This window comes from Chinchilla lanigera, unplaced genomic scaffold (assembly GCF_000276665.1).
Source record: "Chinchilla lanigera isolate Chin_1 unplaced genomic scaffold, ChiLan1.0 scaffold00033, whole genome shotgun sequence".
NCBI lineage: Eukaryota > Metazoa > Chordata > Mammalia > Rodentia > Chinchillidae > Chinchilla > Chinchilla lanigera.
Genome location: NW_004955434.1, coordinates 10,647,551 through 10,664,938, shown reverse-complemented (window position 1 = coordinate 10,664,938; position 17,388 = coordinate 10,647,551). Strand labels below are relative to the sequence as shown.

Genomic DNA, 17,388 nt, shown 5'->3' with positions numbered 1-17,388 from the left:
AGGGCAATCCTCCTGCATCTCCCCCCTTTTTAACCCCAAACTGGGTCCTTTTGCCCTCTCAGAATTGAGGAATCAATAACAAAATCAAGCACCAAGTGAGTGGCGAAGACTTTTATTCTTGGCCGAGAACAGAAGTGGGAGATCAAAACTTGCAAATCAACTTCTCAGTCGCTTGGGGGTTAGAGGTTACAGACACAGGGTGAAGGAAAGGAGGGAAGAAACAGGCTTGTGAAGGGCAGAAACGGTCCCGTCTCTTCTGTGAAGGGCAGAGATTTTCTGGGCATTCTGTCATCACGTCTTTTTGCTCCTTTTTAGCTTCTTTCCAGTCTCTCGGGGCAGCTATCTCCTACCAACGGTGCCGGCTGGAAGGCGTCACTTAGCGTGGAAATGGCTAAGCACAATGAAGTTAGAGGTCATTTGGTGCTCATTCTGGCAGTCCTGTTAGACCAACAAGTTTCGACTGGCCTACCAGAAAAGGAACCTGGGGCCTACAGACACCCTGTTCTCAAGGACAAACGAGATTAGGGCCACGCAGAAATTCAGCTAGGTCACAGTACAAGACTGGGGCAGGGTAAATTTGGCCAAAATCAGAAGGAAATCAACAACAGCAATAAAGACCAACAATCAACTACTGATTCCTTCCTGCCAAAAGTGAAAACCCCCAGGAGGGTGTGGAATCCCAGCAAAGTTGACAATTGCGAGCAGTATATACTTCAGCGTCAAATTCAATGTACAAATGCAAATGCTGCCCGCTGCGGGGGCGCACACCTGTAATCCCAGCACTCAGGAGGCTGCAGCAGGATTGTTGCGAGTTCAAGGCCAGCCTGGGCTACAAAGTCAGTTGAAGGCCAGCCTGAACTACATAGTGAAACCGTCTCAAAAAGACAAGAAAGAAAAAAAAAATGTAAATACGGCAGCAGTTTCTGAGTAATAGAAGACCACACGGGCTTTGTACAGAAGAGTGAGAGAAGAGGTGAATTTGAAATGGTAAACAGGATTGAATTGTCTCAAAGGTGAGTTGTCTTTCTATAGGAGATAGTGAGCTCGTAAAAATAATTTTCAATTGTTCTGGTCAAAGCCAAAATGGTTCTCAACCAGGGGTGATTTTGTCCCGTTGGAGAACTGGCAATGTTTACACATATCTTTCTCACAACTGAAGGGCTGCCAGCGGCAGCTAATGTAGAGGCAGATGATCTACAAAATGTCCTGGAGAGCACAGGAAAGTGCCCACAACGAAGGACTATTAAGGTCCAAAATGTCAACAGTGCAGAGGCTCAAATACCCTGCTGTGAGGTCTGCAGAAACTGCAGTGTAGGGGCTGGGGATTTAGCTCAGCGGCACAGCACCTGCCTGGCAAGCACAAGGTCATGAGTTCGATTCCCGGTACCAGAAAAAAAAAAGAAAGAAAGAAAGAAAACATTGAAACTCCAGGGACGGGAGTAGACCTTGGCTTGGACTGGCTGGGAAGGCGGGCGCAGCAGGCCCCCAGAATCTGCAGTGCCCGCTCTCCCAGGACCCGTAAGTAAAGACCTGGCAGCTTCCCGCGAGATGTGGACGCAGCTGGTCACACGCCTTGCAGAGCGCGCCACATGTCCCTTCACGAGAGCTGAGGACTGCAGACCCAAACCCAGACCCAGGGTATACGTTTCTCTTTCCTTTTCCTTTTCCCTTCTCTTTTGTTCAGCCCAAGTTCACTCTGCTGAGCCGTTTTCTCCCTTTCTCTCCACCCACACTCATTTGAATAAATTCTGAAACCTTTCTTAGCTTGTTCAATTCTTTGGTCTGGAGGAGAAGGACCTACAACCAAGGGCACCCCAAAAACCTGCTGATGTTTAATTGGCGAGCCATTGCTAAAAGGAACTACCGGATAATACTACTGACAAACACGTACATGGAAAAATCTTTGAAAGTTAAATCTTAGAATATACAAAGTATAGACTGATCGTCACAAATCCAAAAATTAAAACTACTCAAGGATAAATGCATATAAAATAAATCTACTTTTTTAAAACAAGGGAATAATGAACAGAAAAATCAGGAAAGGGTTGCCAAGAGGTAAAATGAATGGTGTAAAACATACCAGGAGGAAAGAACAACTGGGATGGAGGAAAGGAGAAAAGGGGGAAAAAATATACACACACACACACACACACACACACACACACACACACACACGATAGCTAAGATAGCTGTACTACTAATTTCTATTAGTTCATTTAAAGGAACAGTTAGTGCTTACTGTTTGATCAATTTTACATGCCTATATCTGGTAATCTGAGCAACTACTTTGAAGATAACAATATGCAATGTAATAACCTCTGTTAATTTCCTGTCATCTTGTTTTGAAATTCTGTATCGTTTTTATTGGGGTTTTTTTTCTTTTTTCTCTTTAAAATTTAAAAAAATATATATTTGGATGAATTCATAGGACTATCCCATGTCTACTATGATAAAAGTATGCCCAAACTTTAAGATGAAACAATCAAAATAAGTAGCATATTCCTGAAAATATATGGAAAATTAAAACTCACTTTTTTAAAGAGAAAAAAAACCAAAATTTCAAAACAAGGTAACAGGGACCAGGGATATATACCTCAGTGGCACAAGCGCCTGCCTGGCAAGCGCAAGGTCCTGAGTTTGATTCCTGATACCAAAAGAAAAGGAAAAAAAAAAACAAACAAGATAATAGGAGGGTAACAATGATTAATACATCACATTTTGTTAGCTTTACTCAAGAGTATACAACATCAGCATTTAATTGTCCAAACAATACTAGCACAAACCGTCTTTTTAATGAACTAAGAGAAATTAGTAATATTACTATCTTGTGTGTATATATGTGTATGTGTGCGTGCGTGCGTGCGTGCGTGCGTGTGTGTGTGTGTGTATTTGCTCTTTCCTTCCTTCTTTTCTCTATTCCCCTTTCCCAGTTTCTCTCCCCTTTTGAAGTTTCTTCCATTTTACAATATCTACTGTGTATTTTGGATCTTATTTACTTTCAGCTTCTCACACTAGGGAGACAATATGATGTCTGCTCATGTGCGTCTGGTTTATTTCACTTGTAAGTATGGTCTGGAGTTGCATCCATTTACCTGTAAAAGTCTCCAGTTTATCCTCCTTATGGCTGAGCAGTGCTCCACTGTATAAAAAAGACCATATCTTTTTTATCCATTCCTCAGTTGATAGGCATTTGGGTTTAAAACTTACTTTAAACAAACAAAATTGGGGCTGGGGATTTAGCTCAGTGGCAAAAGTGCCTGCCTGGCAAGCGCAAGGTCATGAGTTCGGTTCCCGGTACCGAGAAAAACCAAAAAAAAAAAAGCTACGTGTTAAACAAACAAAATTTTTCTTTTGTCCTTTTTGAGACAGTCCATATAGTTGAGGCTGGCCTTGAATTTACTACGGCAATCCTTGCCTCAGCATGACAAATGCTGGGATTATAGGTGTGCACCACTTAAAAAATTTTTTGATTCTATGTTGAAACAGTTCTTTAAGAATCCTTCTGTATACCAATCAGCCACTTTCAGTTTTTAATTCTGGCAACTCGATAGTTGTATATGAAGTTTTCCTAAAACAAGAAAGACTGATACTCCCAATGAACACCTCAACACAGGGCTTTGTTTTTTCTGGCTGGAAGTGTATGTAGATCAAGGGTAGAGCACTTGCCTAAGATACGAAAGGTCCTTGGCTCAATCCCCAGTACTGAAAAATTTTAAAAAAAAAAAAAAAAATTGGTGGTATTAATTTAATTTCAACGTCAAGGATTGGGTTTTACATTTGTTTTCAAGGTTTTTAAATGAAAATGAATTGCTTGGGCCTGTTCCCTTAATTTACTCTATTACACAACCAGTAACACAACTATAAATACCTCAAAATGTACAGGTTAAATGAAAAATCAAGTCTGACTCTTCATTAAAACACCTTTAACTTTTAAATAATCATACACTACAACATCAACAATGACATTAGCATTGAAAGGTAATTTCTTCTTTAAAAAAAAAAAAACTGCCACACAAAGATTAAAAGAAGTCTTTTCTGTCCAGGCTGATGTCCACCTGTAATCACAGCACTCCGCGAGGCTGACACGGGCGGCGGGGGGGGTCCTAAAACTCCAAGCCACCCTGGCCATTTTAGTGATTTATTGAGATCCTGTCTCAATTCCCAGCACCACCACCACCTAAAAATAAAAAAAACAAAAAAAAGCCTTTTCTATGTGAAACCATGCATCCTACCAACACATTTTATTCTTGTAGGAAATGTTGGCAAATGTGTCATTAATGGCAGTAGGAAAGAAAATTCACAAACAGTAACTCTAAATATGAACTCTGAATTCCAACTATGAACCTGTCTAGGAAGAGACTTGTACTGTTTCATAAAAGCAATTTCTCATATTGCAATGCAGAAGTCACGTCAGATGCCGATACTGCAATTAAATCTGTCAAAGATACAAAAAGAAATCACCAAGCATGGTGGCACACACCTATCCTCCCACCACTCAGGAGGCTGAGGGGCAGTAAGATCTCTGTGAGTTCAAGGACAGCCTGGGCTACAGAGCAAGCACAAGGCCAGCCTGAACTATATAGTGAGACCCTGTGTCCAAAAAAAAAAAAAGAGGGGCTGGGGATTTAGCTCAGTGGCAAAAGCGCCTGCCTGGCAAGCACAAGGTCGTGAGTTCAGTTCCCTGGTACCGGAGAAAAACGAAACCCCCCCCCCCAAAAAAAAAGAAGTACAAAGAAAACAGAAAAGGGTGCACCCTTCTATGGTATAAATGTAGGCACAGTGGTAAATTCTCTTTTGGAAGAAAATAGATAGTAAAAAATTAAATTCTGAAGTCAAATGGATACTACATCCTACAAAAAGGCACCTGACAAGCAATGATTACAAGCCCAAAAAAGCATCAGCGGCGTTTTTAACAGAAACCATCCATTACAAATGACCAATGTTTTCTTCACTGCTAGGTCCTTCCAAACTTATCTTCAATTTGAAGTAAAATCTTTAAACTGCATATTGATAAAACTTCACCTTCTAACAAAAACATTTTTGAAAAATTATAAAGAGTACAAAAACCTTAAAAACTTTTTAGAAAGCTTTAAAAATCATTTTTAAAACATGTAAACTTAACATCATAACTGGCTAAGACATTTTTGATCCTTATGGAAAGGAGTTTAAAAAATTCTGGAGGTTTTAGTAAATGTGGATTTTTTAAAAATTCTCCTTAAATTCCAACTTTTAGGAAAGTAATAAAAGTACACTAAAATGTGGATCTGGAGGAATCAAAAACCTATTTGCAATCCATGCCAACAAATACTATTTCTGCTGGACCAGCAAAAGTGATTGTTCTCCTACATCTCTGAATTTAGGAACCAATTCAGTTTCTAAATTCCTATTTTCATGCAATTAGATTGATAAGGACACAAAGGATTTACAAAGTTTTTCAAAACCATGTTACGTGAATGTGAATTTCATGCCTGCTGGGACTCCACTGCCCGTCCCTCAGGGCATCTGGGAAGGCAGGAGCGGTCCCAGCCCCCTCTAGAGCCAAGAGTAGCTCTCGGAACCTGCTGTGACTTTGTCCTTGCCGCAGGCGGGCCAACACAGACCCAGCCGGCGGCAGCCAGCCCACTTCCCACTTCCGGACTGCGGCCGGGGCAGCACCTGAGGGAGGCGGGAGCCCGCTGGCCCGAACGGGAACACTGTCACCTTCCGGGCCTCAGCTCTCCAGTGACACCTTAGGGCTTTTACATTTGAGATTGCCTAAGTGTATTCAGGCTTGCCTGAAAAACTCTGGGGGAACCATGCAAATTACCCATTCTTATTTTCAAATATAAAAACAACACAGAATTTGAAATAGTTAAGGCATAGTAGGTCAGCCCTCCGGAAGCTGAGACAGGAAGATCCTGAGTTGAGGCCAGCCTGGGATACACAGCAAGACCTTGTCTCAAAAAAAGCCGGCCTTCATGGTGTACACTTACCATCCCAGCACAACTGAGGAGCTCTGTCTCAAAATTGTAAAAAGGCCTTTGAATGTAGCGAAGTGCAAAGCCCTGGGTTCAAGGAAGGGAGGGAGGGTGGGGCAGAAGCAGAAAGGACAAACTGAAATTATTCCTAAAGATTCACACTGGCGTAAACCATATATGGTATTAGTTATATGGAAAAGCTGAAGGTGAAAACTACCACACACAATAATCTGACCATTCATGCTTTTTTTCCATTACAAAAGCAGGAAGTTTTATTTTAGAGAACTACGGCAATTTGCATATTTTTTGTTAACTACCCATTCGAAAAACATCAGAGAAAATGGGGTTCCTCTATTTTCATTCTATACGCAATGTGTGGCAGAGAACCTTGCACAAGTATTTCATCATTTGTTTCCTTAACCCTGATAACAACATACAGCTTCCTTGACACACGAACACACCGGAAAGTACTTTTAGTACCTACTAGAGGAAATTTCATCTTCCTCCAAGTCTCAAAAATTTAACCAACATATAATAAACACGCGGCAAAAGCACCTGCCTGGCAAGCGCAAGGTCGTGAGTTTGGTTCCCGGTACCGGAGGAAAAATAAAAAATAAAAAAAAAAAATAAACACAAGCCCAGTCATGACACAAGCACACGGTAAAATCAGTTACCCAATACCTTTCCTTGATTATAAAATGTGGTTCTAGCCAGGTGTGGTGGCACATGCCTGTAATCCCAGCACTCGGGAGGCTGAGGCAGGAGGGAGGTTAAGGCAGGAGGATCATTGCGAGTTCGAGATCAGCCTGGGCTACAAAGAGAGCTCAAGGCCAGCCTGAACTGCATAGCGAGACCCTGTCTCAAAAAGACAAAAACATAAAAATAAAATTAAAATGTGGTTCTAATAAATACAATACCAAGTTTTCATTAGTGGTCACAAAAAAAACTTTAGGCCACATTTGACTGATTCTTAAGTTTTCTTTGTTTTTAATAACAAAATAAATGACTCCCCTTGCCCTCACTCCATTTTCCCAGGGGAAAGGAGAAACAAGCCTCTGCCTGTGCAAAGCCGTGGACAGTGAGACACAGCGCTGCCCGGCAGCCCTTTGAATGCTCATGTCCTGCCTGCGCAAGGCAGTGGGACCCTGTCTCAAAATTTAAAAACAGAGTGGGGGCTTTACCAGGTACGCAGCTCAGTGAGAAGGTTTCCATCCCCGGTAGGAGGGGCTGGCACGTGCCTGGCTCCTCACTGGGCTTTAACACGTTACCTCATTTTCATTCTTACAGGTTGTCTGTGGGGTAGCAGGCTGTGGTTATTTCCATTTGAGAGCTGATGAAAGTAAGGCTCGTATATTGAAATCATGTTGCTAAATTCAGACGGTGCATCGTGCAACGAACTGACTGCAAGTTAGGTATCCCCCAGACGCAGGTCGCAGGTGGGATTTCTTTGCTACCAGCTTTTCTCCACATGCCACAAAAAAGAAAAAAGAAAGAGAAGAAGGCAAGGAAGAACTAGAAAGAGGGGAGAAGGAAGGAGCAGAGGAAAGAGAAGAAGAAAAAAAAAAAAAAAAAACAGAAACACCCAATGTAAGTACCAAGCCCAGAGAGCTTCACTAGGGAATTCTCAATTCTGAAGAAACATAATCCAATGTTATTTAAACTGTCCTAGATCACAGAAAGAAATAAAAATGAGTAAGCCTGAACATCTATGTGTGTGTGTGTGAGTGTGTGTACACAGGGATTGAACCTTTACCCTGTGCTGAGTTACCCACCCAGCCCTTTTAATTTTTCATTTTAAGGACAGGGTCTTGCTAAACCACTGAACTGCCCAGGCTGGCCTCAAATTTGTGCATTCTGCCTGCCTCAGCATCCCGGAGTACTGGGATTACGGGAATGGGCTACCACACACAGTTTGGAAATCCTTTATTAAAATGCAAGCCTACAATAAGAAACAAAACTTTCTATAATTGGAAAACTGCCAACCAATTTCATTTAAGAGTATTGATCAAATTTCTTTCTAAAATTAGAGAAGCAAAATCCAAAAGTCTAGTAAAATAACAAACAACATATAATGACAGCACTTGGGAGGCTGAGGCAGGACAGTGTGGACCACATAGCAAGACTTCCAAAACCAGAGAGCCAGGGATGGTGGTGCACACCTGTAATCCCAGCACTCAGGAGGCTGAGGCAGGAGGATCTTTGTGAGTTCGAGATCAGCCTGGGCTACAAAGTGAGCTCCAGGCCAGCCTGAACTGCATAGCAAGAGCCTGTCTCAAAAAGACAAAAAACAAGACAAAACAAAAGAAAAACAAACATGTAACACATATGCCACAGGTTTGCCACCACTGACCTAGACCTTAGATTCTAAGTATCTGGGGAAGGTAGTGGTAATTTTAGAAGGTGGAGACCAGGTGGAAAAAGTTAGGTCACTGGGAGAATTGCCTGTGAAGCTGAGATGGGACCCCAGCCCCTTCCTCTCATTTGTTTCCCCACTGCAACATGGGAAGAAATTTCTCCTCCCACACACTCTGCTGTGATATTCTACCGCCACAGGCCCAAAGGCAGAAGAGCTCAACTAAATCATAGAATGAGACCTCTGAAACCTTGGGCCTAAATCTGTTGACTGACTCCATTTTTTGTCACAGTGATGTGAAGCTTACATATATCTTAAGGTATGTGTATATAATGAAATACCATGCATATACAGGGAGCTCTACAACCAACTTTATTTTTGTTTTTTGTTGAGCTAGGGCTCACTATGTAGTCCAGGCTGGCTCTGAACTCTCAATCCTCCTGCCTCAGTCTCCCAAGTGGTACATGAATGATATTTTAAAACTCACCTCCATATACTGTTAATAGGGGAAAAAAAATGCTCAGAGCAATTACTATTTGTATAAAATACCACAGAGCTGCTTATACAGAGCTTTCTCCTCTACAATGCTCTAAAGGAAAGTGTTTAACAGTAGAGCCAGGTATGGTAGTGCACACCTGTAATCCCAGCACACAGGAGGCTGAGGCAGGAGAATTCCCCAAAAGTTTAAGGCATGAATGGGCTACAAAGTGAGTGCAAGGCCAGCCTGAACTGCATAGCGAAACCCTGTCTCGAAAAGCCAAAAATAAAATAAAATGGTTTATCAGAGGAAGGGAATGAGCTGAATGCCAACTGTAATAAAATGTACTATTTTATCCTTTCGTATCTTCTGAATTTTAATTCTATGCCTTAATTCTATGCCTTAATTCTATGCCTTGGACTGCCTATTCAAAAGAATGAACAAAATACTTCTATATTATGTGAATAATGTTATTTTTAAATAGAAAAAAACAAATAATTAAAACAGGGCTGAGGATGTACCCTGTTGGTAAAATGTGTGCTTAGCATGCGTGAGGCTCTAGGTTCAATCCTCACCACAAAGAAAAAAAAGAAAAGGCTGGGGACACAGCTCAGTGGTAGAGCACACCTGGGTTAAATCCCCAGGACAATCAATCAATCAAAGGTCATGAGAAGGAAGCCAAAGTGAAGGAATTCATCTTTTTGGGGTTTTTTTTTTGGTTTTTTTTTGTGGTATAGGGGAGTGAACCCAGGATTTATGCTCTGAGCTACACCCTCAACTCTTACTCTTTATTTTGAGACACAGACTCACTAAGTTGCCAAGTTGTCCAGGCTATGCTTGAACTTGAAATCTTCCTGCCTCAGCCACCCAAGAGTGCTGAGATTACAGGTGTGCGCCAGCATGCCCAGCTCTGTTCAATCTTGTTCAACAGCAGAGAATGTACTGCCTGGAAAAAATATTCTGATGAGCAGAACTGAATAGTAAAATGCTCAGTTAGAACAGCCCTTGTGTTAAATGCTTAGGTTTTTCCCTAACATTTTGTTAGCAGCACTGATGATAAGGCATCGATATTTCATGGTGCCACCAAACAGTGCACAGCCCTCCTTCCAGGCGTCTGGAAAGGGAACGCTGACTAGAAACAGCCCTCGCAACGCAGCGGACCCGGCACCCTCACTGCCAGGATCCCTACTCAACACGGCCGCAAGTACGTACTCGTGCGCCTCCATCCACATTAGCATTGCGAGAATTTTGGTTTCTAACTTAGGGAGAACAAAACTGATGAAAAGCCAGTCTTCAAGTGACTGACTGCACAGCTGAAAGGGGCTCCGCCGAGCTGGGCGGAGGAGTACTGGCTACGGGCGACCAGAGAGATCTGCAAGGTAACACCGAGGGCAGGGCTCGGTGTCTCTCCAGAGGACCTTAGCAACCCTCCTCCGGGGAACCACCACCTGGCACCAGACCAGAGCTTCTAGGGAGGACTCTACTTCTTTAAAGGCAAGAGTGAGGGTGTGGTATTTAAAGCTGTATTTCCCACTTCCTATCAGATAATAATGATGAACTAGCAATTACGTTTCAACAAAGGAGCTGCTGGAAATGAGGCCTTTTGCTTGTACAGCACTGCTTTAGAGCTCTGTTGTTTTAACTACAGTCCTACCCAAATCGGTGTGTCATCTGTATTTTCTTGTCATACAAGACAAAAAAAGTATCAGTGTACAGCACAGATAGTAGTCCTGTGAATGTTTCATTTCAATTTTATTTAGGTATGCTCGTGTGTGTGGTGGGTCATGACGGTTAAAATATATTTCCTATATGTGTCCCGGCTTATGTTTTAATTTTTTCATATATGTAATAGTCATTAATTAGTCAACAAATGTTCACGGAAGCCAGGGGTGATGGCATTTGCCCATAATCCCAGAACTCAGGGCCCAGGATATAGCTCAGTGGCATAAGCGCCTGCCTGGCAAGTGCAAGGTCCTGAGTTCGATTCCCGATACCAAAAAACTCCCAGAACTCTAGGAGAGTGTCTGAGGAAGGGGGCTTGTAAATTCTAGTCCACTCTGGCCAATTTAGTGACCTAGCAACATCTTGCTTCAAAATAAAAAATTTTTAAAAGCTGGGTATGTAGCCCAGTGCAAAGGCTGTAGGTTCAATCCCCATACCAAATATATATACATATATATATATATATATATATATAGAGAGAGAGAGAGAGAGGGCGGGAGAGACAGAGAGACAGAGAGAGACAGAGAGAGGGCGAGAGAGACAGAGAGAGACAGAGAGAGACAGAGAGAGAGACAGAGAGAGCGCATCTATACTGCACTGGTGTGAAATAAGGGAATAAATACATACCTGATCCCTGTCCATTCTTATAGTTTAGAGAAAACAATCGAATAACAGCGTAACTATTAGAACTATGAAGTGTGCTAAGCGTCATAGAAAAGCACAGATATGCAGACAGCTTATCGTTAGGGAAGCTGCTTTAGCGGGGAAATTACATGTACTGAGGAAGTACAGATGAACTCAAGCAGAGACCTGAAAGATGAAGGGAAAGGAGAGAAGCTGGGAAGAAAACAGCACAAGTGGGGAGGGCCAACACAGTGTGAGAAAGTGGAAAGACAGTGGGCCCAGATTCACACATTTCAGAACCCAAGAGAATGGTCCAATTTGCATTTTAAAAGACAAACAGGCGGACAGGAGACTAGAGGGCGGCTGGAGTGGATAAAGGGACGCACTTCCTACTGAAAGCGCAAACAAGCACACCACTCCAGCAACAGCACTCCCGAAGCGAAGGGACCAGTTCAGTGATGCCTGCGTACGAGGGTGAAGGAGCCACGAAGTCTTCAGGATAATTCTGGGGTTCCTGAGTGCACAATGGGATGGGCTGAGATTCATGAGAAACTCCACACAAGCGAAGAGGAAAGATCAGAATTCTATTTTGCTAGAGTTAATGAGATGTCAACTTAATAACTGAACTATATAGACATTTTTAAAGAGAAAAAATCTTTAATAAAAGGGCTTTCACAGCCAGCCATGGTGATACATGCCTATAATCCCAGCCCTAAGGAGGCTGAGGCAGTAAGATCGCAGCAAGTTTGAGGCAAGCCTGGGCTAGAGTTCAAGGCCAGCCTGAACTACATAGCAACTCTGACTCAAAAATTACCCACCCCGCAAAAAAAGTATAAAAAAGACTAATTCCAGCACTGTAGGAAGCTGAGGCAGGAGGACTGCTGCAAGTTCAAGGCCAGCCTGGAATACACAGAAAGACCCTGTCTCATTAAACCATAAATAAATACACAGGATTTTGATGACACATTATCCCGCTCCTTAAGAATCTACCTACAGCAATATATGACAAATGCAAACTAAGAATAATTCAGGATAAGTTTTAAAGATAGAGGTAGCAGCTCCTGAAAAACAGCTGAAGCCACTGTGTATCTGAAAATACAGTGGTACAGTGTAACACACTCTTTGGCAGAGGGGGAGGTGACACAGGGTCTCACAATGTAGTTTAAGCTGGCTTTGAACTCACTATGTAGCCTAGCCTGGCCTCAAATTCACCAAAATCCTCCTGCCTCAGCCTCCCGAGTGCTGGGATTACAGGCATGCACCACCTCACAAAGCACTAAACACACTCTTAGAAGAATCTTCTTTCATGAAATTATAGTGAATCACTTATCTATTTTGTTCACTACTGTGTGTTCCACATCTAACACACACCTAAGGGCACATAGCAGATATTAACATCATAAAGAAATCTACCTGTTACTATGCAGAATAAACCACCAAACAAAAACAAAAGTGCCAATAAGCAACTGTTCAAGTCTTTGTACTATAAAACATAATAAATGTACTAATCAGAACATTCCACAGGGAAAAAAGGAGGAGTTATTTAACACATACTTCATTCTCATACTCTAATACAGTGCCAGATCCTAGAAGCTCTTCTCTAAGAATCAGCTTAATTTCATTATCATCAAGAAGTTCCATTCAGGCTGGGCATGGTAGCACATACCTATAATCCCAGCCCTTGGGAGGCTGAGGCAGGAGCATCACTGCAAGTTCAAGACCAGTTTGAACCACAAAGTGAAACCCTGTCTCAAAAAATAAAAAAAGAAAAAAATTCCATCCAGACAACCAGTAAGTACCTGTATCTCCATCACACTATAATACTGATGGCTCTCAATGCTAATAAACAGCTGGCTGCAGCACAATCAGTATAGGTTCGCCACCACTAGCCTAGAAGTTCTTGAAACATATACTAAAATCTCAGATCGGTTACTAAAACAAAAACTGTTAGAAGAAAATTCACCAAAATAAAAATGTGGCAGTGCTCAACTGTAATCCCAGTTAGGAGGCTGAAGCCAGAGGACTGCCACAAACTGGAGACCACTGTAGGCTACAAAAGGAGCTCAAAACCTGCCTGAACTACATACTGAGAACATCTCAAAAAAAAAGCAATACTGGTGACATCTTTTTTCTGTCATCTACTGATTGCAAGAAACACGATCTTAGTAACTTTTTTTTCTTGTTCCCAAAAGGAATACCGATTCATAGGAGCAAATGTTAGAAAAGGCACATAAACACGAAGAAAACAAACGATCCACAATTCCATCACCTGGAAATAACTAACCACGCCAACATTTTTGTGTGGCCCTTCTCCACGCGTTCGTGAGGAAAAGTGCTACAGCAGTAACGGCACGACGACTACGAAGGCTGCCGTGCGTGTGCGGGACTGAGGGAAGACCAACTAGAAAAAGTGACAACTGAGACGGAATGGACGAGACCGGGAAGCGCAGGCCCGGGGAGCAGGCCAGGCGCAAGGAACAAGAATATAAGCAGAATCTAAGAGCACCCAGCGAACTGGGGGTCAGCTGAGTTTAGTGAAAAAGAGCTAAACTGCGGCTGATCAATGCATTGTAGATGGACTAAGAGATGAGGCTGATTCCTCAGCGAAAGAGGCCTCAAAAGAGGAGCTTGGGAACAGACTTCTTTTAAAGGGATTGTTCTGTTTGTTGCAACAGTGGAGAAGAATAAGGCCCAGCAAGTATGGATTTAGAGACTGTCCCTTCTTAATGTATCTGTAACTCCCAAAGGGCAGGCTGAGCAAGGTACGGGGGATCTTTGAGGTTTGGAGTTTTGGGTTTTTTGGTTTTGTTTTTTTCTTTTAGCAAAAAAGACAGTCTTTAAAGTTGTATTTTAAGCCCCACAAAACTTTCCAGAATACTAGAGAGAAACAGATACAGTGAATGTTCAAGGGCCTGGCTTCAATTCCCAGCACCAGAAAAAATAAAAAGGCACACCAACCAAGAAATTATGTCAGAAGCGAGGTAGCGGGGACAGCACTAAAACTGGTGTTTAAAAGAAGTGAGCACTAAGACGTCTGAAGACCGAGACCTGCACTAGACACTGAATTTAACGACAGTATGGACGGCACCTGTCCTATCATCCTATACTAATGAACATAGAACAAATACATATAAAAGGCCCTGCCGTGAGCAGCGCGAGGAGAGCCTGCTAATGGAAAGGGAGGATCCTAACGCACCCAGAGAAGACAGACAGTACTGGGCACAGGTAAGGGAGGAGAAAAGGTCAACAGGCCCCTCCAACCCTGGAGAAATCACACCCCAAGGCTTCCCTTCCGTGCTCATTCATTCCAAAGAACACAACCCTACAGTCCTACCACTAGACACACCTCAGAGCACGGAGAAGGTGTTTACACAGAAACTGACAAATGCTCATGGCCCAAAACGCTAATAACCCAGACGTCTAATAACTGATAAATGAACAAATCCAATGAGATACTTATATACAATGAGATATATTATTCGGCCGCAAAAAAGAATGACACACTGATACAGACTGCAACGTGGCCCAACACTGAAAAGATGAGGTATGAATGCTGCCACTTAGGAAAGACCATCTACTGCATTCCATGTGCATGAAAGGTCGAGGATGAGCGAATCTACCGAGACAGAAAGCAGATTAGTGGTTTCCCAGCTGGAAGGGGTCAGAGTCAGAGGGAAACAGGCAATGACTGCTGAAGAGAACAGAGTTCCTTTGGTCCATTTCAGGTCCACTTACTACATCCTTTAGGGATCTAAAGTTGTGGGGATTCTGTCTCTCATATGCTGTTCTGTGCGTACACCAAAAGCCACTGAGGCCAGGCATGATGGTGCACACCTGTCATCCCAGCACTGCAGAGGCTGAGGCAGGAGATCAAAGAAAGGCAAGTTCAAGACCAGCTTAGGCTATAAACAAGTCCAGCCTGAACTACCCAAGCGAGACCACAAAAATAAGCAAATAAATGCCAGTGAATTCCACATATTAACAGGTAAACTGCTTCTCAATTAAGATTCTACTTTTTGCAAAGATAAACTTGAGGATTTTATAGGTAAATGGATGCAACTAGAGACCATACTCATAAGTGAAATACATCAGATCCTCATGTGTAAACATCATATTGTCTCCGCAGTGTAAGAACCTGAAATAGTAAATAAAACCAGAAAGGTACAATAGATATTGTGAATGGGAAAGAAACTGCTCAAAAGGAAAAAACAATTGGGATGAGGGAAAGGAGGAAGGAAGGAAGCAAAGAAAGAAAGGAAGGAAAAGAAAGAGGAAAAAATATATATATACACACAAGATAGCTAAAATAATTGTACTGCTAGTTTTCATTGGTTTATTTAAAGGAACAGTTAATGTTTAAAAGTTTTTGACCAATTTTGCATGCTTATATCTGGTAATCTGAACAACTACTTTGAAGACAACAATATGCAATATAACAACCATTACTGAATTCATACCATCTTGTTTTTTGAAATTCTGTATCGTTTCTAATTTTTTTATTATTTTTTACTCTCTTTAAAATAAAAAAAAGATGCTACCTTTTTTTGTTTGTTTTTTCCGGTACCGGGAATCGAACTGACGACCTTGCACTTGCCAGGCAGGCGCTGTGCCGCTGAGCTACATCCCCAGCCCCTAAGATGCTATTTTTTTAAGGGTGAGCGATATTTGGAACACCACAGGTTCGATTACTTAGACAAATTACTAGAAATAACAAAAACCTAGAACCTGTTCTCAAGGTGCTAATGTTTATGCAGGTACACAAGCCAGGAGTTATTTATAAAAACAATGAAAAGGGAAGAAATGGATTATCCTAATAGCATCTAACCTATCCCCTGGAAGGTGCTCAGAAGAAATGTAAACTGACCAAATTTTTATCCAGAAACTGAAATTTTAATCTAAGAAATTCTTTTTTAAATTAAGTACCTGTTCGGCTTCTAAAAAGAACCATTTGTGTATGTTCATTTAAAATATCTGTTTTAGAACCAAGCATAGTAGTGCACACCTGCAGGAGAACAGCTGTGAGTTGAGGCCAGCCTGGGCAACATAGTGAGACCCTGTCTCAAATAACGAACAAAAACAAAAAACTTTTTACTTTCTTGATGCTGCGGGCTGAACCCAGGGCCTTGTGTATGCTAAGCATGCACTCTACCACTGAGCTACACCCCCAGACCCATAAAACGTTTATTTTTAACTTTAGAAAAGCAAGCGTTTAAAGTTTGTTAATAAAATGAAACAATCCTCTGATTTAAATTTTACTGCATCAAGTTTGTGGGGTGCTACTTTTTGGAAAGATAAAACTTGAGGATTTTATAGGTAAATGAATGTGGTCTCTTCCAAAAGTAAGATTATGTGAAAACCTTTCAGAATTGGGAGAGAGACCCTACACCTGACCTAAACCTACTGTGCTGTTGCAGACTGTAATCCCAGAATTTAGGAGGGCAGGGCGGGACCTCCTGGGCAATTTAGCAAGGCCCTGTCTCAAAAAAACAAACAAACAAAAACTGAACTGTGTGATACTTTACAAAACAAATCATGAGGGATTTCGAGGAGCCAGGCAAGATAAGAAAACCTGACTCGGGTGGCAGAGGAAAACCCCGTGCTACAAGGTAAAAATTAACCTTTGAAAAACTAAAGCCACTAGTTGGATGTGCTATCGCCCAGGGTTCAATCTCTAGCATCCCTCCCCAAATAAACCCTCCATCCAAAAAAGTAAAGCCACTGATTTTCAACCACAACACTTTGAAATTAGAATATCAGTAAGCGCCGCCATAGAAACAATGAAGTTTAAAACACACACACAATCTCAAGTGGATAAAACAGGGCAAAGTTTGGTGCGAATCTACACGGACCGAGTCTAGCACAAACTTTCACCAGGATAAGAGTGAACAGGCTACAGTTCTAACCTACACTTACGAAGCAGCGCGTGACAAGTCACCTCGCCTACGTAATTTATCAAGTGCAAAAGAAAAGTTTGCTGTTTTCTCCGGAAAGAAGAACCCAACACCCTCTCGGGTGTCGCCCACAACCAAAGCCACCCGGCGCAGACCTGCGGGCGCAGCCAAGGGGAGCGTGGCTCCGCGTCCACGAGGACAGCACCCGAATCGCGCCCCGCGGGCTCCCCGCGGGCTCCAGGGGTGAGCACGGCGCGGAACCCCAAACGTCAGCGTGGAGCCCGGCCCGCCCCACGCCATGTTCCGCACCTGGCGGTCCGCGCGCCCGACGCAGCCCGCGCTCATCAGCACCGCGGGCCGGCC

At 42.5% G+C, this 17,388-nt stretch overlaps 1 protein-coding gene across 1 annotated transcript in view; it reads right to left on the bottom strand.

The window, feature by feature from the left end:
- The window catches only part of Kdm4c (lysine (K)-specific demethylase 4C), a 354,066-nt gene that overhangs the window by 335,651 nt on the left and 1,027 nt on the right, over nt 1-17,388 (bottom strand). The gene's annotated exons all lie outside the window — the stretch shown is intronic.